The sequence below is a fragment of the Manacus vitellinus genome, unplaced genomic scaffold (assembly GCF_001715985.3).
Source record: "Manacus vitellinus isolate BGI_N305 unplaced genomic scaffold, ASM171598v3 scaffold_14_pilon, whole genome shotgun sequence".
Classification (NCBI taxonomy): domain Eukaryota; kingdom Metazoa; phylum Chordata; class Aves; order Passeriformes; family Pipridae; genus Manacus; species Manacus vitellinus.
Genome location: NW_021939063.1, coordinates 4207667 through 4229535, shown reverse-complemented (window position 1 = coordinate 4229535; position 21869 = coordinate 4207667). Strand labels below are relative to the sequence as shown.

The following is a 21869-nucleotide window of genomic DNA, read 5'->3' as shown; positions in this document are numbered from 1 at the left end:
TGCCTCAGAATCTTACTGGCACTTTTAAAGATGGCATCTACCTATCTGTGGCATATACAGTCTAACGGGATTCATCGCAGACTCCCCAGGAGAGATTACCTATTCCACAAGGAGTCAAAAACTACTCCTAGTGATGGCAAACCACAGCCTGTGGCCTATTGGACAACCTCATTCGACTTCAAAGGAAAATTAACTCATACACTCTGGGGTGTGTTATCCTTGTTACACTCTTGTTACCCCATTAATGCTAATGGATGGACCAAGCGTAAGAAAAATGCTACAAACACCTAAAACAAGTCAAGAATATGCAAAAGCATATGCAAAGGGATCTAAAGAGCATTTCAACATAACACAGTTTCCTTCTTTATTCCTTTCCCTAAGAGCAAGAGGCATGCAGGATTGCAAAAACATATAATTTGCCAACAAATGTACAAACTACAGCTCATGAAAAATAGTGAAATAAAGACTCAAAATTCAAGGCCAGTACAAGTTCATAACATGAACTGGAGATCAGAAAACTGGCTCCTAAAGAGAAAAAAAAAAAAAAGAACATAAATTCCATTTTTTCCTAAGAAAACTATTTCCTACCAACTTTGAAAACAAGAATGCCTCCAGTGATCTGACTGGGCTGTGATGGTTTTGGCTTGGCTCCCTTGCCCCTCCTCAGCTGAGTGGCTAAATGTGAGTCTAACCACGAGGTTCAGAGGATTGTCTTCTTTTTATTAACCTTCCACTTCGTGCTTCCAATTTTAGACAGCAGTAAAACCACCTTTCAGAAATTTCCCTTATTCTTAGTTACTCCTGAGGTGCGAGTTCATGTTTCTGTCCACATCTGTGATGCCAGACTATTGCAGAAGGACAACACTGAGTTAACATATTGGGGTTTAGCCTTTTTCTGCTTTTCTTCGGATTTTTTATTTGTTTTTTTAGAACCATCACAAGAGCAGTTCAATGGCTCCAAAAATGCCACTCTTGCCCAAATTTTGACACCTAGACACCAAATGAAATAGAGAGATGATCTCTTAGATGCAAGATTTGCGACGACAACTTGCAACTGTCCGTTATGGTGGGGCAGTGTCATGACTAATTATTACCTTCGTTAGACACCCAGTGACAAGACAGGGCTGTCACCACAGCCCACCAACGCTTGTGAGTATGAAGTGAGATGAGGTGAGAACTGAAAGCGCCCTGACTGCTCCTGAAGAACCGTCCTCCTCCCAACCAGCTGCTCTTCCAAGCCACAGGACGCTTTCCAGCGTGGTTATGAGCTCCACCTCTGTCTGGGCTGTTCAAGATGAATCTTGTCTTTGAGCAAGTAAGAAAAATTCACAAGGGAGAAAATCAGATTTGGAAACTAAACGTTTTGTAATCTCCTGCCATGCAATTTGGCTTTCAGGCAAAATTCCAACCCTTTCAATAGCAAAACACCAGACAAATACACTGTCTTCTATCATCTCCTGGTGTATTAAGGCCAGAGTGTGATGTGATACCACACACATTTAAAAAGCTGTACAAGCAGAAGGGAGCGATGCACCCATGCACAGTGGTAGAGGAGACAGCAAACATACCACAGAAAAAATAAAACTGAGCCAAAATAACCACTTCTGTTACAACAAATCTATCTTCTTGTTCCCCTGCCGAATCGGGCATGGCTTTCCTGGCACAAAGAGTATCTGGGTGATCTGTGGTGCTGCTGCTGAGGTGACTCTCTCCATCAGGAAAGTCTGGAGCATCCAGCCTTTGGTCAAAGGAAGGGCACGAGACAAGGAGAAAAGAAACACCAGCAAAGCTGACCAGCAGCGCTGAGCACGACAGGCTCTCGGGCATGACCGGGCTATTGCACTGCTCTTATCAGCACACACGAGTTCAAGGTCAGCCTTGATGCACTTACTGAAAACTGACACTGCCTGAGTCCTGCAGTCAGCACAGCTTCAAATCAAGGCTCCCAATTATTAGCAGTTATTTTGTTTATTATTACGGGGCCTCAGGACAAACAAAAGGAGCCCCATTGTGCTCAGCATCATACAGAAATGCTTAATTAGCCTTCTCATAGGTTGTTCCCTTGAGCTTCTTTCAAACGAGATATTTTCAAACATAAATTCAAATTTCAGAATTCCAGAAATCAGCTCCTTGAAATTTGTTTCCATAAACAACTATCACAACTTTGCCTTTCCAAATTTCAGCTGTACACCAAACACTCCACTCTTCTGTTTACTTTAAGAAAAAATTATATTTTAAAATATTGGTCCTTGGTATGTAAACAGATCTTTGCCATTTACTTAAAGGCTGGATTTGAACTCAAATTTTCTCTAAACTATATGAAAGTTGCAAAATCATTGGTTTTCTCTTGTTTCTCTCCTACAACTACGGTATTTACATACCAACAATATATATGACAAATGTATAGGAACATTCACAAATTATAAAAACAAATTAAAAGCTGAGTTTTAACTTCATAGAAACTGATCTATGAAATGTGAAGCCATGCTGCAATATCATGAGTTCAGCAGGATAATGAAACCAGCACATAGCTAGATAAGAGCAGTACCAAGACACAAACAAGAGTTTGTGAAGGAAAAGTAAAACCTCAGACTTTCCACCTTCTCTGGAGGCATCTGGTCATGTACATTATTAGAGATGCCAAAGCAGTTGTACAACTGGTCCAGCTCACATACAAGCACTTGATGCTGCTCTTAACACTTGCTAAATTCAAAAGGTGAAAAAAAGAAAGACAAGAGGAAGGTAACCCATCCTTCTGAGAGCCATTCACCCGCAGTATCCAATCTCCCCAACTTGTCAGTGGATGGATCCTGAGGACCAGACCATCACTTGAAGGTAGTTTACGACCATTTTGAAATGCAAATACTTTCTACAGAGTCTCCACCTCACTCTGATTTGTACCAATAATTTATAGGTCACCAGCTATTACATCCTATTATCTAACCCTTCAGACTCTGCTTTATTTCTCTTTACTCTTACTGTTCACTGACGTTTCCCTTCACCTTTGAAGATGCCTGTTTAATTTAGCTGGGTTTTCAGACCACACTTTGGATTACATTTCCCACAAGCTTATTCCAGCAATTTCTTGGCAATAAATGATATTTGGATACCCCACAGAAACCCCACATCAAATATTGATTACTGTTATTTTCATTACCAGAGGCTAAACTAGTTAGGTCTTAAGATCAAATTAAAGAGCTTGCTTCCATTTTCTGGTCCTTTAGAGGAAGGATGTAACTTCTTCACAACGAGGAAGACGCTGACACAGAAGGAAATAATTGCCCTAAGAATGGTTATTTCTCTGGCATGGTTAAATAAAGAAAATATAGTAAACTACTTTGCATGCAGAGGATAAAATCAATATAGGTTCCATTCAGGCAATAAAAATTACAGCATATTGCTTTAGATATGTACATACTCTTCATTTAAGGTGGAGTTTCCACAATTCCCTGCTGAATACCCAGCTTTGCAGCATGCACCTCTCTATAGCACTCAGCAATCTCTGCTTGACATTAGTACTAAACAATATTCATTAAGAGCATAACACTAAAGTGCAACATGTAAGTAAATCAAACTCTCAATGCTCTATTTTACAAATTTCATGGGCCACTGGGGATAATTAAAAGGGTAATTATACAAAGTTGGTGCAGTTTTGAGACTCAAATGACATTTTCTGCTTTAAAGCACTTGATAATCTGGTATTTTTCTATTAAGACAGTCTTTTTGTACTTTTATGGTCAAACAGCATAAACAAACAAGAATTGTTTCTAAGGTATTTCAATTCTTTTTTCTCTCTCTCCCCCTCCACACTGTTTTTCTTGATCAATAACACTCACTAATTATTCCTAAAAGCCCTGTATTATCAAGAGAAACGAGACCTTTAAAAAAAAAAAAAAAGACTGATCACCATAAAATGACACTGAGCCTCAAGCCTGGTTTAAACTGTAGCTCTGAACAAAAATGGCATTGCTTTGGGTGTTTACAGTGCTGGAGTGCTGTTTGGTTTGTCACTGTGTTTAACCACTGCTCTAAAGCCAGCAAAGTACATTACTGGTAGTAACAGCTCATGAAAAATACAGCGAAGAAACTGCTAGTGGCAGAAGCATTTAACTTTCTTGTTAGCAGCCTCCCCCATGTGGCACTTTAGCACCAGCAAGTTGTTTATTATGTTCTGTGCCAGGCAAAACTGATTAAATGGGGCTCTTAAGAATCAAAGCGTTATAAATTCATGGAAATACAGCAAGCAATAAATTCCATGGAATTAAAAGCTTACTAGTGCTATTAGCATTTCAGGGTGTTTGCATTGTTAATAGTGATGTGCAAAAATGATGTTCCTATAAGACAAGACAAACCAACAGAACATATGCTGTAGCTGCTACATTTTTATACCATGTCATCATTAATGGTCAATTTTTTCCCCCAAAAAACTAAAAAGCTCATTAATGCTTTAAGGAAAAAACTGAACCAAAGGTCTACAGAACCAAGGATTTACACCCCTAGTAAAAGAAAAGTAGTATAGAAGAAACGTTTTGACTCTATGGAAGAACAGGACGGATTCCCTGGAGCAGAGCTCTGCCCTGGCTGTGGGGAGGGGAGGGAGGGGCGAGGCAGGGTGACTTTGGTGACATTACAGGGACACAGTACAACACAACAACTTGCTAACAATTTAATAAGTAAACTCAACGCATAGTAATTCATAATACCAAAAAGAAAGGGCAGTCTAGTCTGACCTGGTGGTCAGTAAATCTGTCAACAGCTCTCCAAAGAGACATCTTTACTCCGGGTCACTCCATCATCATTCCATGGGAATGACTCTGGTGGCAGGTGACTAACTCCTCCATCATTACTGCAGAGTTCCACGTGAAACACTAACCCAAGCTGGGATGAGGCCTCCCCCTACACCCATTTGTTTACAGGTAGCTGATAACTTTGTAAATGGAACTCCTTTCAAGCAGAAACTTGGTAAACAAACCGATTTAGGTGTGTGGCTGAGCAGGAGAGGAATGGGACCTACTGTCCAAAACTGCAGAAAAAAACCAGGCCTTGCAGAGTTTGTTTGGTTTGTTGTTGTTTTTTTCAGGGAGTTTTTTGCTTTGGGTTTTTTGGTGTGTTTTTTGTTGTTGTGGCGCCTTTTTTTTTTTTTTTGTGTTAAAGGAACAATTTGTACCTTTCTGAGCTCTCTGAGCACACAGCAGCCAGATAACCTAACCTGCAATGTCCCTCTGGAGGGCAAGGGGCAAATCTGTCTCTCATTGCAGACAGGAAAATCAAATCACCGCCTTGTTGCCACAGTTAAGGTCTGACACAGGATAAAGAGCATATTCTGGATGGTACATCATGCACAGCTGGCAATGTGCAAAGTCAAAAAAAAATCCCAAGAAAGCTTTGTCCAGAACAAACAGTCCCCGTGCCATGGAGTGAGTCAGCTGCAGGGGTAGGAAACGAACCCCAAATCCTCTCTTGAGGGCTCAGGCTCTGCCCAAAGCACACATTAACAGCAAAAACCCTCTCCCAAGATTGAGGGGGTTGACATTTTGTTTGCCTCAAGCAAAACAAAACAAAGCAGTAGGTTTTAAACGGCTCAGAGGCACATCGTCTTTTTGATGTATGCATGTCCTGGCAGTCACACATCTGCATCAGGAGAGAAATAGCCCAGTTTTTTTGGCACTTATTTAGTCCTTTTCATCTGAAAGTTGAAAATACACCACCAGTGAACCTTTGCAGATCTGGGTTCTGCATATAAAAAGCAGCTGCTGAATACATGCAGGGAGCGAGGGCTTTTTCTTAATGTTTGAACAGTTCCAAGTTCAAACCCATTAAAGTCCAGGTCACACTGGGATCATGTCACTGTTAATGCATCCAGTTACACGCTGAGGGAAACCCAATATAAAACTATGATAAACTCTAGTTCTCCCACAGAGATACTGTGAGGTCTTACCCAGATGATGCCACAGATCACTCTTCATGGGCGGTGACCAGACGGGATGTCAATGTCAGAGGACAAGTCTCTTTACAGTTGTATTTGAAGAGATCTCAAATGTCCACAAAGCTTGTTGGGACCTTTTTCTCCCTCTGCTCTTGGGGGAAAATCTTCTTGTCAAGAAGAATTTCTTGACAGACTGATGGTGTCTCCTGCACATCACAGGTTCACACACCATCTCCTCCCACATCACCAGCAGCCCACCCTCCACTGTGCTTTGTGAAGGCACTGGGGCTGAGCGTGATGAACATCCCTAACCCCATGTTCCTTCTCCTTTTGGGGTCAGATCCTATGTGCTGATGGGCAAGGTTCCACTTGTTCTTGGGGGGCTTCAGGCCTGGCCAACTGAATCCTGCCCCAGGAATGACAGCAGCAGGGAAGCAGAAGACTTGGGACAGGTCAGCCCTGGCCACTCATGGAGGTACTCTGGGGTCTGCCCTCTGTAGATACCTGGCATCTCATAATACAGCTGATACAGCCCTACTCTTGCTAAGGGGAAAGAGAGAGACACAAGTGGGGAACTGAGGGTACATAGCCTGATGATGGCAGAGTGCACAGGGAACGCTCAGGGTTTCCCTTGCTGCATGCAACCATCTGGAATACCAGGCAGAGGTATGCTCACTGCTACCTGGGAGAAGACAGCCTTCCTCCTCAGTAGCTTCTAGGAGGGCAACTTCAAAGACAAGTGACACTGGGATGCAGGGGATGTAGCACAGCACCACAGCCCAGCTGGGAATCACTGCAGGGCTTCAGCATCAGTTTTAAACACAGCCGGGTCTAGTAAACCCCAGCTACTTACCCAGCTCCTCTCTGAGCTTTCCATCTGAACTGTGCTGGGAAAGGAGGAAAAGGACTTTACTGGACTTTTTCACCTTATCAAGTATCTAGAAAATCCATTGGCTGATCTGGATGCATTTCAAGCCGAGTTAACCATGGCAGCTTTCCGAGCAGTAATGCTCCAGCTGGCCTGCAGATCATGAACACAGGACACACTGACTACACAAACTTGGGGAGATTTAGCGAGCACACACTATACACGTGGGATTTACACCATGCACATGTTGGATTTGCACTATTCACGCCATTTTCTGAAATTTATTACAGGGTTAAGAAACTGAAAAAGAACCCTGAATGCTCTCAGAGATTCAAAGTGTATATTTTGAATATTAAAATTCAAATTATCTTAAAAAAAAAATTGCCTCGTGCACTTGAGTCTCATTGAGGAGAAATTTAAAAAGCCAAAGTCTGCATTTTTAAACTACATTCTCTCAGATTCACCTTTCCAAAGAGGGACAGCCCAGACTCTCCGTTTAACTACACGAATAAAAATCCAGATAATTCTTTCAATTTTAACTAATATTTTGTCTAATTAGTATCTTTTTTTTTCCTCCCAAAACATGCATTTATCTGCAGTGAAATCAAAAGCAGAAGTGAATTGTTTTAAAGATAGTAGAGAGTAAATAACAAGTTTGGAACCTTGCAGCCTTACCCTGGTAATTTGTCTTGTGTAATTGACTCAGCAGACATGCTTACAATTTCTTACAACTTTTACAAGACCTCCTGTGGGCTTATTTTAATGTTCTCCAAAACTGAACTCAAAGCTTTGGACTCTCTAAGTAAGCAGCACCAAAAGCAATCATCTCTCCCTCCTTAAAACAAAAGGAAACAAAACAATAAAAGCACATTTTTCTCACTGGACATTGGATCTTGAAGAGGAATAAAGACACAAATGAATTTGCACTTTTCCAATAATAACATATTTAACAATGTTCACTTTGCATTCGTAAAGCTTTAGAAGCAAAACTTTTCCAATAAAAATATCTTTTCCAATTTTTGGAATAAAAATTAAATGGAGAAGGATGACAGCAATAAAGCAAACACAAACTGTAAGAATAACTGCATGAGATTTTTCCAATTAAAAAAGGGTTAAAAAATCCCCCTCCCACAAAAAAGGAAATGGTCTCATTGCCCATATTATTGATTTAAGCTGTTGTTGGTTTTTAAATGTAGCACTTTCTATTTCTAAGATCTTTGCAGACAATTAGTAAATGTCACAACTGCATACTCCTGTTCCATTGGTGGAAGTGCCCCAGGAGCAGGAAATGCTGTGCCCTTCCACAGACATTTCCTTCCAACACTGGGATCGACTAACCCTTAATAAGTCAGAGGATTAAATTAAACACTTGTATTACAACTACTATAGATAAACAGAGGGGCTGTGAAAACTAACAAAAAGGGTATGATGGGAACAGAAAGTAGACTCAAAAAATGCCTTTTTTTTTCCAAGGGGGATAACAATTCTACTTTAAATAAAAAAAAAAAAAAGAAAGAGATCATCATATTACAACAAAAATCTATTTTGAAAAGCTGTATTATAAACTATGGATATTAATGGTTTGCAATGGAAATGACGTCAGAGTCTTAGTTACAAACGTCCAAATGTTTGTGCTACCCTACTAAAAAAAATAAACAGTGAGCTCAGAGTCAGAAATGACCCTTTTGAGCAATTAAGGGGTATTACGCAAAACACACTGAAAAGTATACGGCCAGCAGAGGTGGGAGAGCCACAACTTAAAATTCACAGGTTGCACTGGAGAAACACTGAGCAATTTAACATCTCAGAGGTGGTGTCTGAAGTTCCTGCCATTCACTGCAGCAAAAAATGCTTTCACATGTTGCAATGAGAAATATGGGCAGGAAAAAAACTAACTTTTTTTCCTTTTTTTTTTAATGCCCTTTTTTTAGCCTGAGTTACCAAATAAAAAGAGTGTCCTCCTGTAATGCCCACTGACATCACTGGTCTTGTAACACTGCTGCTGTAAAACAGAGCTGCTATCGCTGTACAACAATAACTTAAGCATCACACAAGATATACTTCTGGTGTGGTAGAAAGCAAAAGGCAATAACTTTAGAGATGACTAAATAAAATAAGAAATATGCAATAAGAACCTATTTCTGTTGTCACTTTCTCATGTCTCTAAATTTTGCAACGCAGGAACAGGCACCATCTTTGCGACGTGAGTTTTCTAGAGGCAGGTTTCAGGCCTGTGAGTCTACCAGTGGTTCTTGCCCTCGTGCTGAGAAGCCCTGAGACCCCAACAGGCAGCAGTGAACCCATCATCCCTACTACCAGTAAGTGGAAACCACCCCTGTGTCCACTGGTCCAGGAGCATAACTTGCACAAGGTCGAGTGTCAGTCCAACTCTGGATTAAGAGTTCATTGCCTGCTCCAGAAGGAAACCTTCAAATGGATATTTCCATCTGCTTTTGTGTCTGAGACCAAACATGAGTTCAGGCCATCTCACCTGTAGCCCATGCCTGGGCTCTGGAGTAATGAGGACCAATGCTGCTCCTGCCTATGCCATTCCCAATTCTTTCTTCAGCCAAGCTGTGTTAAAATGCAGCACGTCCTGACATATTATCCAGCTTGGTTTTGAAAAACCAGGCTAGAAACTGCACAGTCTGTATTACATGCTGTGTTATGAGCTGTTTCCTTGGTGTATCTGTAGTTAGGCCAGGTTAAAAGATAATCACAGCAATGTACCTGTTGAACACAGTCCATAGCAAAGCTACAATCTGTAGGAGAGAGGAGGTTGTTCATGAATCACTGATGGCACAAGAACAGGCTCCAACTTTCTGAACACAGTTTTCACAACAGCCTTTCCCAAATGGCTCAGGATGACAAGTCCAACCAGCTTCAACAGCACTACCCATCACTGCAACAAGAACAAAATGCCTCATAGATATATCAGTGCCTTGCCTGTGATGTCTGGACTCCCTCTTGGGATGCCCTCTTGGGATGCACCCAGCTCAAGTTTCCTCATACAGAGAAGAGTGGTGGGAGGAATTCAACACCTGCTTGTGGCAGGGATGTTGCAGCCCTGAGCTGCTCCGTGATGGCACTTCCCAGTCTAACCATTTTAGCACAAAACTTATCAGATGAGGGAGGCTGGACCTCCTCTGATTAACAGCTTATCTTAATAGACCTCACAGCACTTTTTAACAACAGGCAAACATCAGTGCATCCTTTTTGGCTGCTTAAGCTGCAGTCACGACCTTTACACGTTGGACCATTTTCAATATATGCACCCGTGTTTGATCTGTGGGTGTAGATTAGGCTAATCCAGAGGTGCACAAACCTCTCAGCCTCGTGCTGCACGTTCTTCATGGATTCCAAACTGGTGACAGTACTTTGAATGCAAGTTGAGTAATACAAATGAGTCTTGCATTTCACTGAAGATCATATCAAGCATTTACAGAAGGTAATGGGAGAAACGCTGCAGGATTATGCAAAATACTGGCCAAATCTTTCTCCCTTTAGCAGTCTTCATGAAGACTAGAAGGATCAGCTCCAAAAGCATTGGCTAAGAGGATCAAAACCTGCTAGTGACTATCTTAAAGTGGAGAAACATATTTTTCTAACCAACCCACTTGAAGATGTATAAGATATTAAGAAATATTAAGAAGAAGAAAAAGAAGAACAGCTAAATGGGCCAAAAGCAAACAAAAGAAACATGTTCTCTGAGATTGCTAATGCTGGCAGACAATAGCACAGAAAGAACTCCTCTGACAGATCTTTGAAGTCTTCAATAGAGTAAGCAGTGGGCCATGTTAATGAGATTTGCTCAGATACTTCTTAAACTAATCCAAAACTTCTTAATCTATTTTCTGTATCTTTTTGAGCCGATTGTTTAAGAAAAGTCACAGCTTCACCCATCTCTGGACCAAACTTTTCATTCAAATAGGTAAGGTCTTCAAGCACATTGTGGTTCCAAAGATCCACACACAACCTTTTTTAGGGTTTGAAAAACATGCAGGTAATGTAATTTCTGTTACGGGAGATTACAGAAACGCTTTGCACCACACTTTACCTTTCAACCTTACAAAGAATAACTTTGAGTAACTCAAGGTCTTAGCAAGTAGAATAATATTACAACCTCTCCTAACAGTCCAAAAATAAATAAATACAGTCTTGGATGTGGCCTGATTGCTCCAGCTACAACCACCCCACTAGCACATGAGCAGCAGGAATCAATGGGAAAGGCAAACAGGAGTAAGGATGTCACCAGCACATCTTCTGGAAGTCACCAGAGTTCTGGGGAGAAACTGCACATGCTGCTGAGCCCTTCCTGAACAGAAATGTCTCTGAAACCAAGGCTTAGACTTTTGCCTGCAATGGCCAACAAAGTGGTGGCACAGCAACATGACAATGTGATTTGAGAACCATTTCTCTTCCTGATGAAACAAAGTTGGGAAAAAGTAATTCTTTTTTGCCCACTTTGTTTTTCACATAGACCAGCTACACAATCCATTTTTTGTATTGAGTTAAGGAAAAAAGTCCTTCTGACCTTTCTCCTGGCTTGAAGGGAAGGGAGGAGAAAATAAACCTATATAAGAAAGTTAAAGCTCAAACCCACAGATTTATCTGTTGATCATCTCATTCGACTCTGAGTTACAGCAGGCAGCCTCTAGTTTATTATCAATATTTAATCAGCATTTAACTCTGACAAGCATTAAGATTTGAAATTTTAAACTAAGTGAAACTTTGCTAAATCCTTTGTGTTGATTTTTTCGCTGTTAAAGGTTTTCTAAAGGATTCTATCTTTGCTATCTTAAAAGTCTATATGTGCCTTTTGTTATCGATAATGTACAAGTTTAGTAGCATGTTTTGTACTTTTCAGTTTTTCAGCATGCAAGCTATCCCTGATTTACAATGCTCACTGAACACTGTTTGATTATTGAAAACGCTTTTACATACATTTAAACAAATGACTTCTCCTGGAAAACTAACACTATTGTCCATAATTCTGTAAAAATACATTTCCCCTCCCTTCTCCCCAAATCAAACATTTCAAATTCTTACTTTGAGGAAAAACTGGCATATAATTAGGCATTATGCCTAACAGTGCTAAATAAAGGAGAATGTAAACATCTTAATTCTGACGGCTTAACCATCAAAGCCCCTTGCTGGATCTGCTCTGTTACTTGTGCCTGTGTTCAGAGCTCCTTGGAGAAAAAAAAAAAAAGAAAGCAAACAAAACATGCAGAATAAAAATCCATTTTACCGGCTCTGTGCTGTATCCCACCCCACATGCCCGAGGCCAGGCTCACACGCAGCGCTGGGACGCCCGGGGCCACACGGCTGCTCCTCAAGGAGTCGAGTCCTGCTCTGAAACTGCACTGAGCGGCTTAACCGCTAACTCAGAAGATGGGATTTCACCTGAAATTAAGCTATCAAGCAATTGAGCTCAAACTCAATCAACCAAACCCTTAACCTTCCCTGTTTCAGTGGCACTGCTCTAATTAGGACTCTATCACTATTTCCATTACTATCTCCTATTCTCATGGTTTATTATCTCGGCAGTTTCAATTCTCACCCAGTTTAAATTTGACATCCAGTTTCTTGGACCACATATCATTCATTATGGTTTTATTTTATGAAATATGTTGCAAAATTACTGCAGCAAATAGGTTTGCGTGGAAAACTGCACCCCTCACTGCAGCAGAAAAGGGACGGAGCCAAATCTTCTCTGAGGAACAAGTCCTGACATTAAAGGACACATTGAACAACTTGTTTTCCATCAGGTTTTGGATTTTGTTGTGTAGTTTGAAAACACATCCTTGAACGCACACCCACTGTCATACACCATAACTGACCCACTGTTCTCCAGTCCTCAGTGTCTTCCCACTGAGCCTGGATCAGCTTCTGGGAAACAGAGTTTGGCTGAACTCTACTTACCAGCTCTGCTCAGGGGGGAGAATCAATAACCTACAATATGCAGGAGGTCAGACTGAAAAATCTAATGGTCTTTTTCAGTGATAAGTTCTGTGAATCACCAAAACTGCTCACTGCTGAAGGATGTGGGACATGAGTGGTGTACTGATGGCAGCAGTACAAAATATATCTGCTTCTAGAGATCTACAAACTTTAAGTGAGTCTAAAGGTAGTGTCCTGCATTCATCACCACCAAAATTCCTAATTTTCCTGGATCACATAGCATCATGGCCACGTGTGAACTAGGAACAAGAATCCCATTAATTCTGAGGCCCCCAATGCACCTAGCACTTCAGATTTTTCCCTTCTTCACAAAAACTCAAAGGAGAAACACCGCTGCAGGGCAAGGAAACACTATCTCCTTAAACTGCAGGATCTGCTTCTTCTTCAGTAGCTGGAACGCATCTAATACTCCATAGGTTCCACCACAAAAAAAACCCAGTAATATTCAAATCTTGAAGATAGGCTTATATCATATAGCTGACACACGCCATTGGCATGACCAAGGATTGCAATATTCAGTCAAACTTCATGAGTTTCATCCTAACTAAATAGATATTTTTGGCAACAAAGAACTGAAAAAAATCCCCACATCGTCCTCAGATCTATTTTAATTTAAACCAGAAGAGAACAGGGACATTTTTTCCCCCCTTCAAGTACATTTTAATAAAATTAAAAATAAAAATAGCTCTAATTCGCTCCGATGCATTTAGTCATCTGTAAAATTCTAAGTTTAAAATGAAATCACCATTTTATATTCAAACAAGGTCAAGAGAACAGCACTAACGAGGACTGACATCACAGCGAACAGCAGCCACTGCTCAACGCTTACATCAGTGTTGCTTGTTGCTATGGTGCTTAACCGACTATTAATTTCTGAAAGAAGGTGATTATAAAGCAGCCATATGAACCTCAGTCAGATGACACCCTTCAGTACCAAACACTGATCTGCTGTTACTCTTCTCTTCTGCAAGTTAATTTTGTGAATCACCACTTTTGTGATGTTAATATTCCCTTCCAACTTGAAACTTTGGACAAGAAGAGAGGCAAGGAGTTAATTTAGAAGCAAGGGACTTTCACGTTGCTTTAAATAAAAATCATTTTGCGGAGAGTGATATTTCTTTCCTTTTTTGCTGTGCTCCAAAAGACTAAAAAGCATGTGTTTTAATTTCTGCAGTGATAATAGGCAATCAAATTAACAGCTAAATTCTGCTCTCCTGCTCTGCTTGATGTGCTGCTGTAAATCCAGGAGTGTCTCAGCCTGGGACAAAGTAGCAGTGAAGCTGATTTGACCATTCCTTAAGGATTTGTAAGGGGACCTTGCTGTGGGGCTGTGCTGCTGCAGCTCCCAGCCCAGCACCCATGGATGCTGGGCTATGGATTGGCCACGTGGCCACCAAGATAAGCCACAGGAGGGTCTTCCCATTTGCACACAGGCCCTGCCCTGCTACCAAACAGCCTTCTCAGAACATGGCTCAAAGCCAAAATGTGCATCTTTGTGGCCTTGCTCCTAAAATATAACTGGACACCTAAGCCGCTGGTTTCCCAGGTAAAACATGGGTTTAAGGCACAGCAGTGACTCCCAAAGCTCCCAAAGTCAAATGTTGCAAACTTTATGCATGTTGCCAGAAGAGCTTCTACTTGTGCAACTAAGGCACAGTCCTGGTGTTCTTAGGATCGGATACATACATACTTCAGAAACTGTGTGGAAAACAATATTTGTATTTACCTTCTTCAGTTGCTCCTGTAAAGCAATCTTCAGTTACAGCCACCCAAAAAGGTCACTCTTCTTACCCTGCAGAGAAAGAAGGTGACACACGTGACTCTGGGTCAGTGTCAGCAACAACACCCGAAGCATTTTCATTGGCACCACATTTGCAAGTACAAACATAAATAAAGCAACAAATGAATCTAATCGTGTTTAATGGTGAATGACTTTCAGAGAGAGTTAATAAAAACAATCAAGTCACAGGACTGGTGCTTATCAGTACCAGCTAGTGTGAGGCTCTTGAGCATGAACAACTTGGTCTTTGGGAAGAAACAAAAGCAGAAAAAAAAAACTCACGAAGATGAGACATCTTTGTTCTCTAGCATAAACTTTCTTAATCTTGATGTCTATCAATCTATTTTCAGTTTGAATAATAGATGAGTTCAGTTCTTTGTTTCAGAAATCTGACTATTGTCTGAATGGGTTCTCTTTACTTAAGGCATTTTAAGACCATTTGTAACCGCTGCTATTTTAGCTTCTGGATCCTTTCTTTTTTCTCATCCTTTTCCATAGAGACACAGTCCTAGATGAGATTTTAAAACTAGCTGCATCTTCCTAATTCAAAAAGTTGTTTACTGTCTTGGGATATCTTCTCATTAAGCATTATCAAGAGCACATCAAGCATGCCAAGGTGGCAAGAGCAGTGGGTATTAAAAAGCGAAATAATTAAAGTGTATCTTTATAAAAAGTAGGAGGGAGAAAACAGCACGTGTAGGTTTTTTTTACCCTGTATATTACTGCATCTTGTGTACTCTCTCTTATGCAAAAGAGTATGTAATCTTTTAAGAAACATGACAATCTGCCACTTTCTGTTCATGTAATTGGGATCAACATATGGTACAAGAGAAAAGAAAAACATTTGTTTATTAATTTAGATCAAGTTACTAACTCAAACCACTAACAGCATTCAGAATTAATTCCACCTCAATTGACCAAATACTTTAACAGAGTAAAATTATAATTTCACTGAAATGCTGATCTGCTGCTGCAGGGGTGCAGAGTAATATGTAATACAGACAAAGAAATATGTGATAATTTGGTGACACAGATGACATCATACGAAACGGAAAGTCGGTGACATGTGGATGTGTAAGACAGAGCTACGTGAAACTCCATTTCACAAAATTCACACAGTGATGTGGAGTTTTGGGGGTGTTTGTGAAACTCACCAAATGGTAAGTTGCACTATTTGCATCACTAGGTTAAGCTTTTTACTGAAGCAGTAAAATACCAACCTCTGGGAAAAATCAGAATCTTCACTAAGTTGTTTCAAGAGAATATGAACTCATTTGCCATTTATTTTGGAAGGAAAAATGTTTTCACAATGAGAATGAGGCATTATTTCTTTACCATTGAAACCTGATTATTTTTAGCCAGAAGAAAAAAGGTTACCTTGAGATGAAATGCATATTGGTTTTATCTGTTGCTCACTGGCACTTTATTTTTATTTTTTTATGCTTTGATTGAAAAGCTTTTCACAGGCCTTGTAATGCAGTACCAGAACATCAGGGGCCAAAATTTGTACGTGTTTGCTGTATCTGAAGCCCTACATGCTTTGCTGAGGTAGACATATAAGACATTCCTTATTCTGCACTGTAAAGGACATAACACTACTCCATCATAATAGGTCAGGGCTCACCTTCCTGAGAGTATGTAAAACAATACATCTTTTATGTAAAATACGTGACCTTTGACATGTGATGTGCTCTTAGATTAGCAACAATAAAGGCTTTTATCCTGCTTTGCTGCAGGGGTTATCGTGGGTTTGACACTTTAAACCTCTTTTCATATTTATCTGTTTTATAAATTTTCTGGGTATTTGGCAGTCAGATCCTTATTTTGGCAGTATTTTGGCAAGCAGACTTCATTTCTACCCTGAGTCTTCATGATAGCAAATGAACCATCTTAAAACGTACTTTTTAAGGAAACTGCTGAAAATCACGTGTTTGCATAAAATGTGCATTCCATGTTTCTTTGGGCAGTGCTGAAAAAGGCAGGTAAACATTTTCTAAACACGTTTGTGACATATGAACCAAATGCGCTCCAAGGAAACCCGGTAACACCAGCCCAACCATCAGCAGGTGGGAGACCAACAGTCTACTGAGGGCAATGCACACAGAGCACGGAGAAGGACTCAGCTCTCCTCACAAATTACTGCCTGATTAAAATCCAGACTGCTTTTGTTTCTGGTTATCTAACGCTGGCTGTATGCTACCTGGCTTTCAAAAATTTGGATAATGTACCATTGAAGTTAAAATGAGCAGCAGAGACAGCTGTTCCCACCTGTGAAAATTTCTCATTAATAGTCTAAAAGTTGAGTATCTCAAAACGTAGAAACACAAATACAGACTTTCCTCCTGAAAATGTTTATACGGGTGAGCGAATTGATGTAGGCAACACACATTCCTTCCATCATGCTGTCTTTAAGATAAACACAAAGTACCATCAACACTGTAAGTGTGTGTGTGGAGCAAACAAAGAAAAAATCCCATCTTACCAAAGCAAGACACTTCGCTACACTCATATTTTCCCCCCAAGGAGATGATTAAAATAGAAAAATCAAACCACAAACAAAAATCCACTTTGCGAGCGAGTAGCAGTGGTCCTGCTGTCTCACAAGCAGAGGGAAGGAAGGTTTCCAAGCCCTCAAAGCCATCCCCAAGGCTCAACTGATATCCCACACAGGGAACAGTCCATGCAAATTTATGTGCCCTGCACAGATTTTACCAGATATTCCTGAAAACATGAGATTTGTTCACCATGTGCCTCAGTTTACCTACCATTGAGATGGGTAAATACTTTGGTAACATGTTTTGAAATCCTTGGATATGAAGATACTTTCTAAAGTAGTGCTTTCAGCAGGATTTTGGAAAGACAACAATAATCTTAAAAAGATCACCACCTGAGCCAGTGCCATAAACGCTTCAACAGAAAGCCCCACTACTGCTCTGGATCAGGTCCTACCTCTTTACCCAGTACCAAGGGACCAGAAAAATATCAGAGGCTTTGCCATTATACCTGCTGTCAGCTTGGACCTTGTAACTCTTTTGATCCCAGAACACTTACTCCACTTAGTGATCTCTTTCAGGGCAGGGAGGTCATTTCAGGGAGGCTGCAGGATGGAGCCCTAACTTGAAGTGATCACTGCAAATCCAAATTTAACTAATAATATAGAGAATACACAGAAATAGAGAGCACTGCAGAATGAAAGTCTACTTAAAACAGTAACATTTTTACTAATATCTAAATGAGAAGAGTCTTGGGTATAGCCAAAAATAGATTGACAAGGACCTTGATCCCACACAAACTAGCTCTGAGTAATTTTACACAGGAAAGTAGAACACCAGTTGAGCTGCTCCCCTGGTCAAAATTATGCATGTACATTTTTTTTTGCCAGTGTCCCAGCCCTGAGAAGCCTGCAATTCATTACAGGAAACCTAAAGTAGCAAAGGAATCTCACCTTCCCTACCTAGAAAGAACTCTTCTATTTTTTTAAAAAATCAAATATATATATATATAAAAAACCTATACACATCTGATAGCACAAGAAAAAATGTTTTTGAAATGAGATTTTGATTCATTTTTCTTATAGAAGACCAGCTGAAATATATTGAATGTGTCTGATTAAAATATTTACTAAAAAGCTTCCTGGAAGCTTTAAAATACCAAAACCTGATCCTCAACATAAGCACTTCTGTGCAGTAATTGCTTCTAAATAAAGTGAACCGTAACCACCTAATACAGCTGTTTCTTCCTTTCAAAACTCCCTGAGTCACATTCAACTGCACACAGGCTGAAATATGAAATATGTCCTACTATTCTCATAATCATTATTTTTTTGTCCAGTGAGAAAAAAGACACAGTCTGTGATTCTGTCAACTGGATGTTTGTACAAGAAAAAATAAATGTTTTTCATTTAGTATTTTGCTAATTCTGAAAATACAGGATGTACACTGATCATGAAGAACAACATCTGGTACAAGGCAGGCTCGTGGCCCAATCCTGCACACAGGTTACTTTTCTCACACAGTGCACTTGGTGGGGTTACTTGCACTAATACACACAAATCATGTGTAGAATTGCTTTGAGGGTGGTCAGCTGTTGTTTTGTTTTGTTGTACCTATTTTAAAGAGCTCTCCAGCAACCTAAAAAAAAATATATTAAATCAAATATTTTAAATAATCTGAGGGAGAAATATTTTTTCTGACCACTGTCAAGGTGGCCACTTTTTATTGTGCAGCATGTATTAAATCTCAGGAGGCATGGCACAGGAGATTTTCTACACCAGGAGTCATTATCACCTCCTCAGAAAGTAAAATGCAGGTGGAACAGTAAAACTGTGAGAGGCTGAGTGCAGTTCTTTCACCTCGCTTTGAAGAGGGGGAAATGGATTTGGTACAGGCCAAAACACAGGGATATCAATGCTTGCTACCTTGCTGCTTCTCGGTGGAAGGAGGGAGCAAATCATACTGTATTTTTCATTTTCAGTCATTAGCAGGCTGTTCAGAATCTCTGGCTGGTGCTTATTATTTATTCTAAACAGAAGTAAAATAAAATAAAAATAAATAACAGCACGAGGACAAAGCTATGCACAGCACATTTGCTCTTTCAAAATAATATTACCTTTCAAGTCCACCGTAACCTTGGAAAAGAATAACTCGGTGTAAGCCAATGCTACGAAACTAATCACGATCCTTTCCTCCCCCGCTTTTTAAACAGCTCTTACAGGGAATACGGGTGCAGTTCGCAGACAAGTTACGAACAGCTCGCTTCCAACACGGAATCTGAACTGCGATCGCTAAGTCTGGCATCTTTTAATGATGGATTGGTCGTTTGCCTCCGCGAATCGCCCCGTGTAACAGGGCCGGCCCTCACTGAACCCATCCCAGGTGGAGGTGAGGAAGCACCCAGGCTGTCAGGTGAGGAGAGGCCATCCCTGCGCCAGATCCCAATTCCCTGAGCCAGGGGCCATGATCTCCCTATCCAGATCCCATCTCCCTGAGCCAGGGGCTATCAAGTCCCTCTGCCAGATCCCATCTCCCTGAGCCAGGGGCCACCATCTCGCTCAGCCAGAGCCAGCCATCAAACGCTGCCGCCTGGCTCGTATCGCCAGATCTTCCCCGCTTCTTAAAATAACTCCCCGTGCCTCAGTGCCAGCCTTAACCATTTTATGCCTGCGTTACAACTCTCCTCCTGAAACTTGACCTCTCCTGATGGAAGTAACGGGAGGAATTCCCGTTCCCGAGCGCAGCGGCGAGCGGGGCTCCCGGGCTGGCTGCGGGCACTGCTGCCACCCACTGCTGCCCGGCTGGGACCCACGGCCGGGTCCTCGGGGAAGGCTGGCGGTTCCCCACAACCCTCCAACGCCACTTTCCACGCACACAGTCACACAGAGACACACATCTTCCTCCTCTGCCGTGACCCCGGCGCTGCTCGGGGGCTCTTTCGCCCCACGCAGCCCCCCCTCCGCCCCGGGGCCCGTCCCTTACCTGGCAGGCGAGTGACACTCCTGGTCGTGGTCATGTGAAAATATTTTCGAGGTATCCTTTAACAGCCTTTAAATATTGAAGCCTAAAAACAATATTTGCTGTTTTACCTTTTGAAGCTTTAACAAAAGCTTTGTTTTAGCATTTACCTCGATGTGCAATAAGAGTTAATAATCAAATCCGTCCCAACCCCCACAAATGTTAAACAAAAAGATAAAAGAAATGCAAATAGCTATTGTCATGGAAAGTTAAAGTACCTGTCTGTATTTTTAAGTGAAAACTATTATCTCTATCAATCAAAATTTAAGAATACAATAGCACTAATCACACGAGGTGCTTTGACTGCGGTACTTTTCCTCATAAAAAGTTTTTTTTTTAACTGGTGCATAAAAGTAATACACTTACAATTAGACACGGTATTTGTAATTTTGTTATTAAAAAACCTCAGCAGTCTTATTGTTAATAAATGCCTCTGAGTCTGTAGGCTGATTCGTACCCAAGAAGACCAAAGTCCCTACATATTTTAATAAGGTTGATGAAATTTTATTCAGATTCTCACACTTTCCAACATGTGGTGGAACAGCACACTCTTCTGTTTGAGAGGAGTTACTCAAACGAAGGAAATAGTTAATTGGGAACCAAAACTACTACTTCTGGCCTCACCGCACATTTTTCCACATTTCTCCAAGCGCTGTCTGTGCTACAACCCTCAGCCTCCAAGACGTGCCCTTTGTCGTCTTTTCTTTAATTTTTGATGCCAATTCCCTCTCGTCAGACCCTGACGCTCTCCCAACCCAGCACACATTACGTATACACTACATACATTGTGCAGGCACACCGCACGGATTCTCTCCAAAGTCATTTTTAAAACTAATTTGTCCAGACGGAATCAGTAACCGAGCTGCGCAGTTAATAAGTGCAGGAGCGAGCGACAGTAATTACGCCTGTACTAAAAGAAAGAGCCCGAGATTAAAATACCTATAAGTAAATAGTTGAGGCAGGATGCCATTATGCAAACTCCGCTCTCGGGGAGGGATGTCTCCCACATTGAGGAGCAAGAGGACTGTCATTTTTTCCCCCTGCAATATCAGGTTTCCTACTCCACAGCTCTGGTACTCTGCATCATGGCTAACATCTCTAGTGTGCTATTAATATCAATGAAGAGACGATTCAATTTCCACATAAGAAAAACCTCCCTATTACAGCGCAGACATTCGAGTGAGGACCCTTGCGAAGGAAACAATAAAGACCAGAGGGTTGCCTTTTTCCCCCCACCTCCTTCTGCCTTTTTTTTTTTTTCCCCTGCTGCTTTTGCAGTTGCTCACTGTTTGAAAGCTTTTAGCTAACAATGGAAGCATTATCTTCAGGACAGTTACAAAACAGGATTTGTTAGTACAAAGAATAATAACACCGAACTCATTCCCCCCCACTTCCCCGCCCCGCAAATACCTGCCTATTGCAATATGGCATTTAGTACTTGATTCAAAAGTATATTCCAGAAACACCTGTGTTCTTGATCTAATTCCCTGCAACAAACTCCCTCAGCGGACCACGTTTGCTGAAGAAGGCTTGGACAGTTACAAACAAACAAACATTTTGTGCATTTATAAAATGGAACAGAAACAAAAGTATCTTATTCTACCGAGTGCAAACTTACCCATGAATGAGGAAGAAAAAGGCTTAGAGCTGTACAGTAATTCCCAACCAACTGCAGAAAGTTGAGAGTTTGAAAACACTAAAGCACTTTTGACTATCCAGCCTTTCTGTGCTTCAACACTGGCTGCAGTGTAAGGAAGGACTGAAGGTATGTGGTCTAAACACAACAAAAGCCACTGCCTTACTCTAGATTAAATATGCAGG

At 41.0% G+C, this 21869-nt stretch overlaps 1 protein-coding gene across 8 annotated transcripts in view; it reads right to left on the bottom strand.

Annotated features, from left to right (window-relative positions):
* The window catches only part of FOXP1 (forkhead box P1), a 335164-nt gene that overhangs the window by 206683 nt on the left and 106612 nt on the right, over window positions 1-21869 (bottom strand). For 3 of the 8 annotated variants that reach the window (XM_018068353.2, XM_018068351.3, XM_018068356.3), the window contains one exon: window positions 14485-14550. The gene's annotated coding sequence lies outside the window, so the exon portion shown is untranslated. Of the gene's footprint in view, window positions 1-14484; window positions 14551-16439; window positions 16496-18955; window positions 19059-20012; window positions 20095-20266; window positions 20379-20832; window positions 20847-21869 lie in introns of those variants that run through there. The other 5 variants (XM_018068354.2, XM_018068358.2, XM_018068359.2 and 2 more) reach the window with 4 other exon arrangements.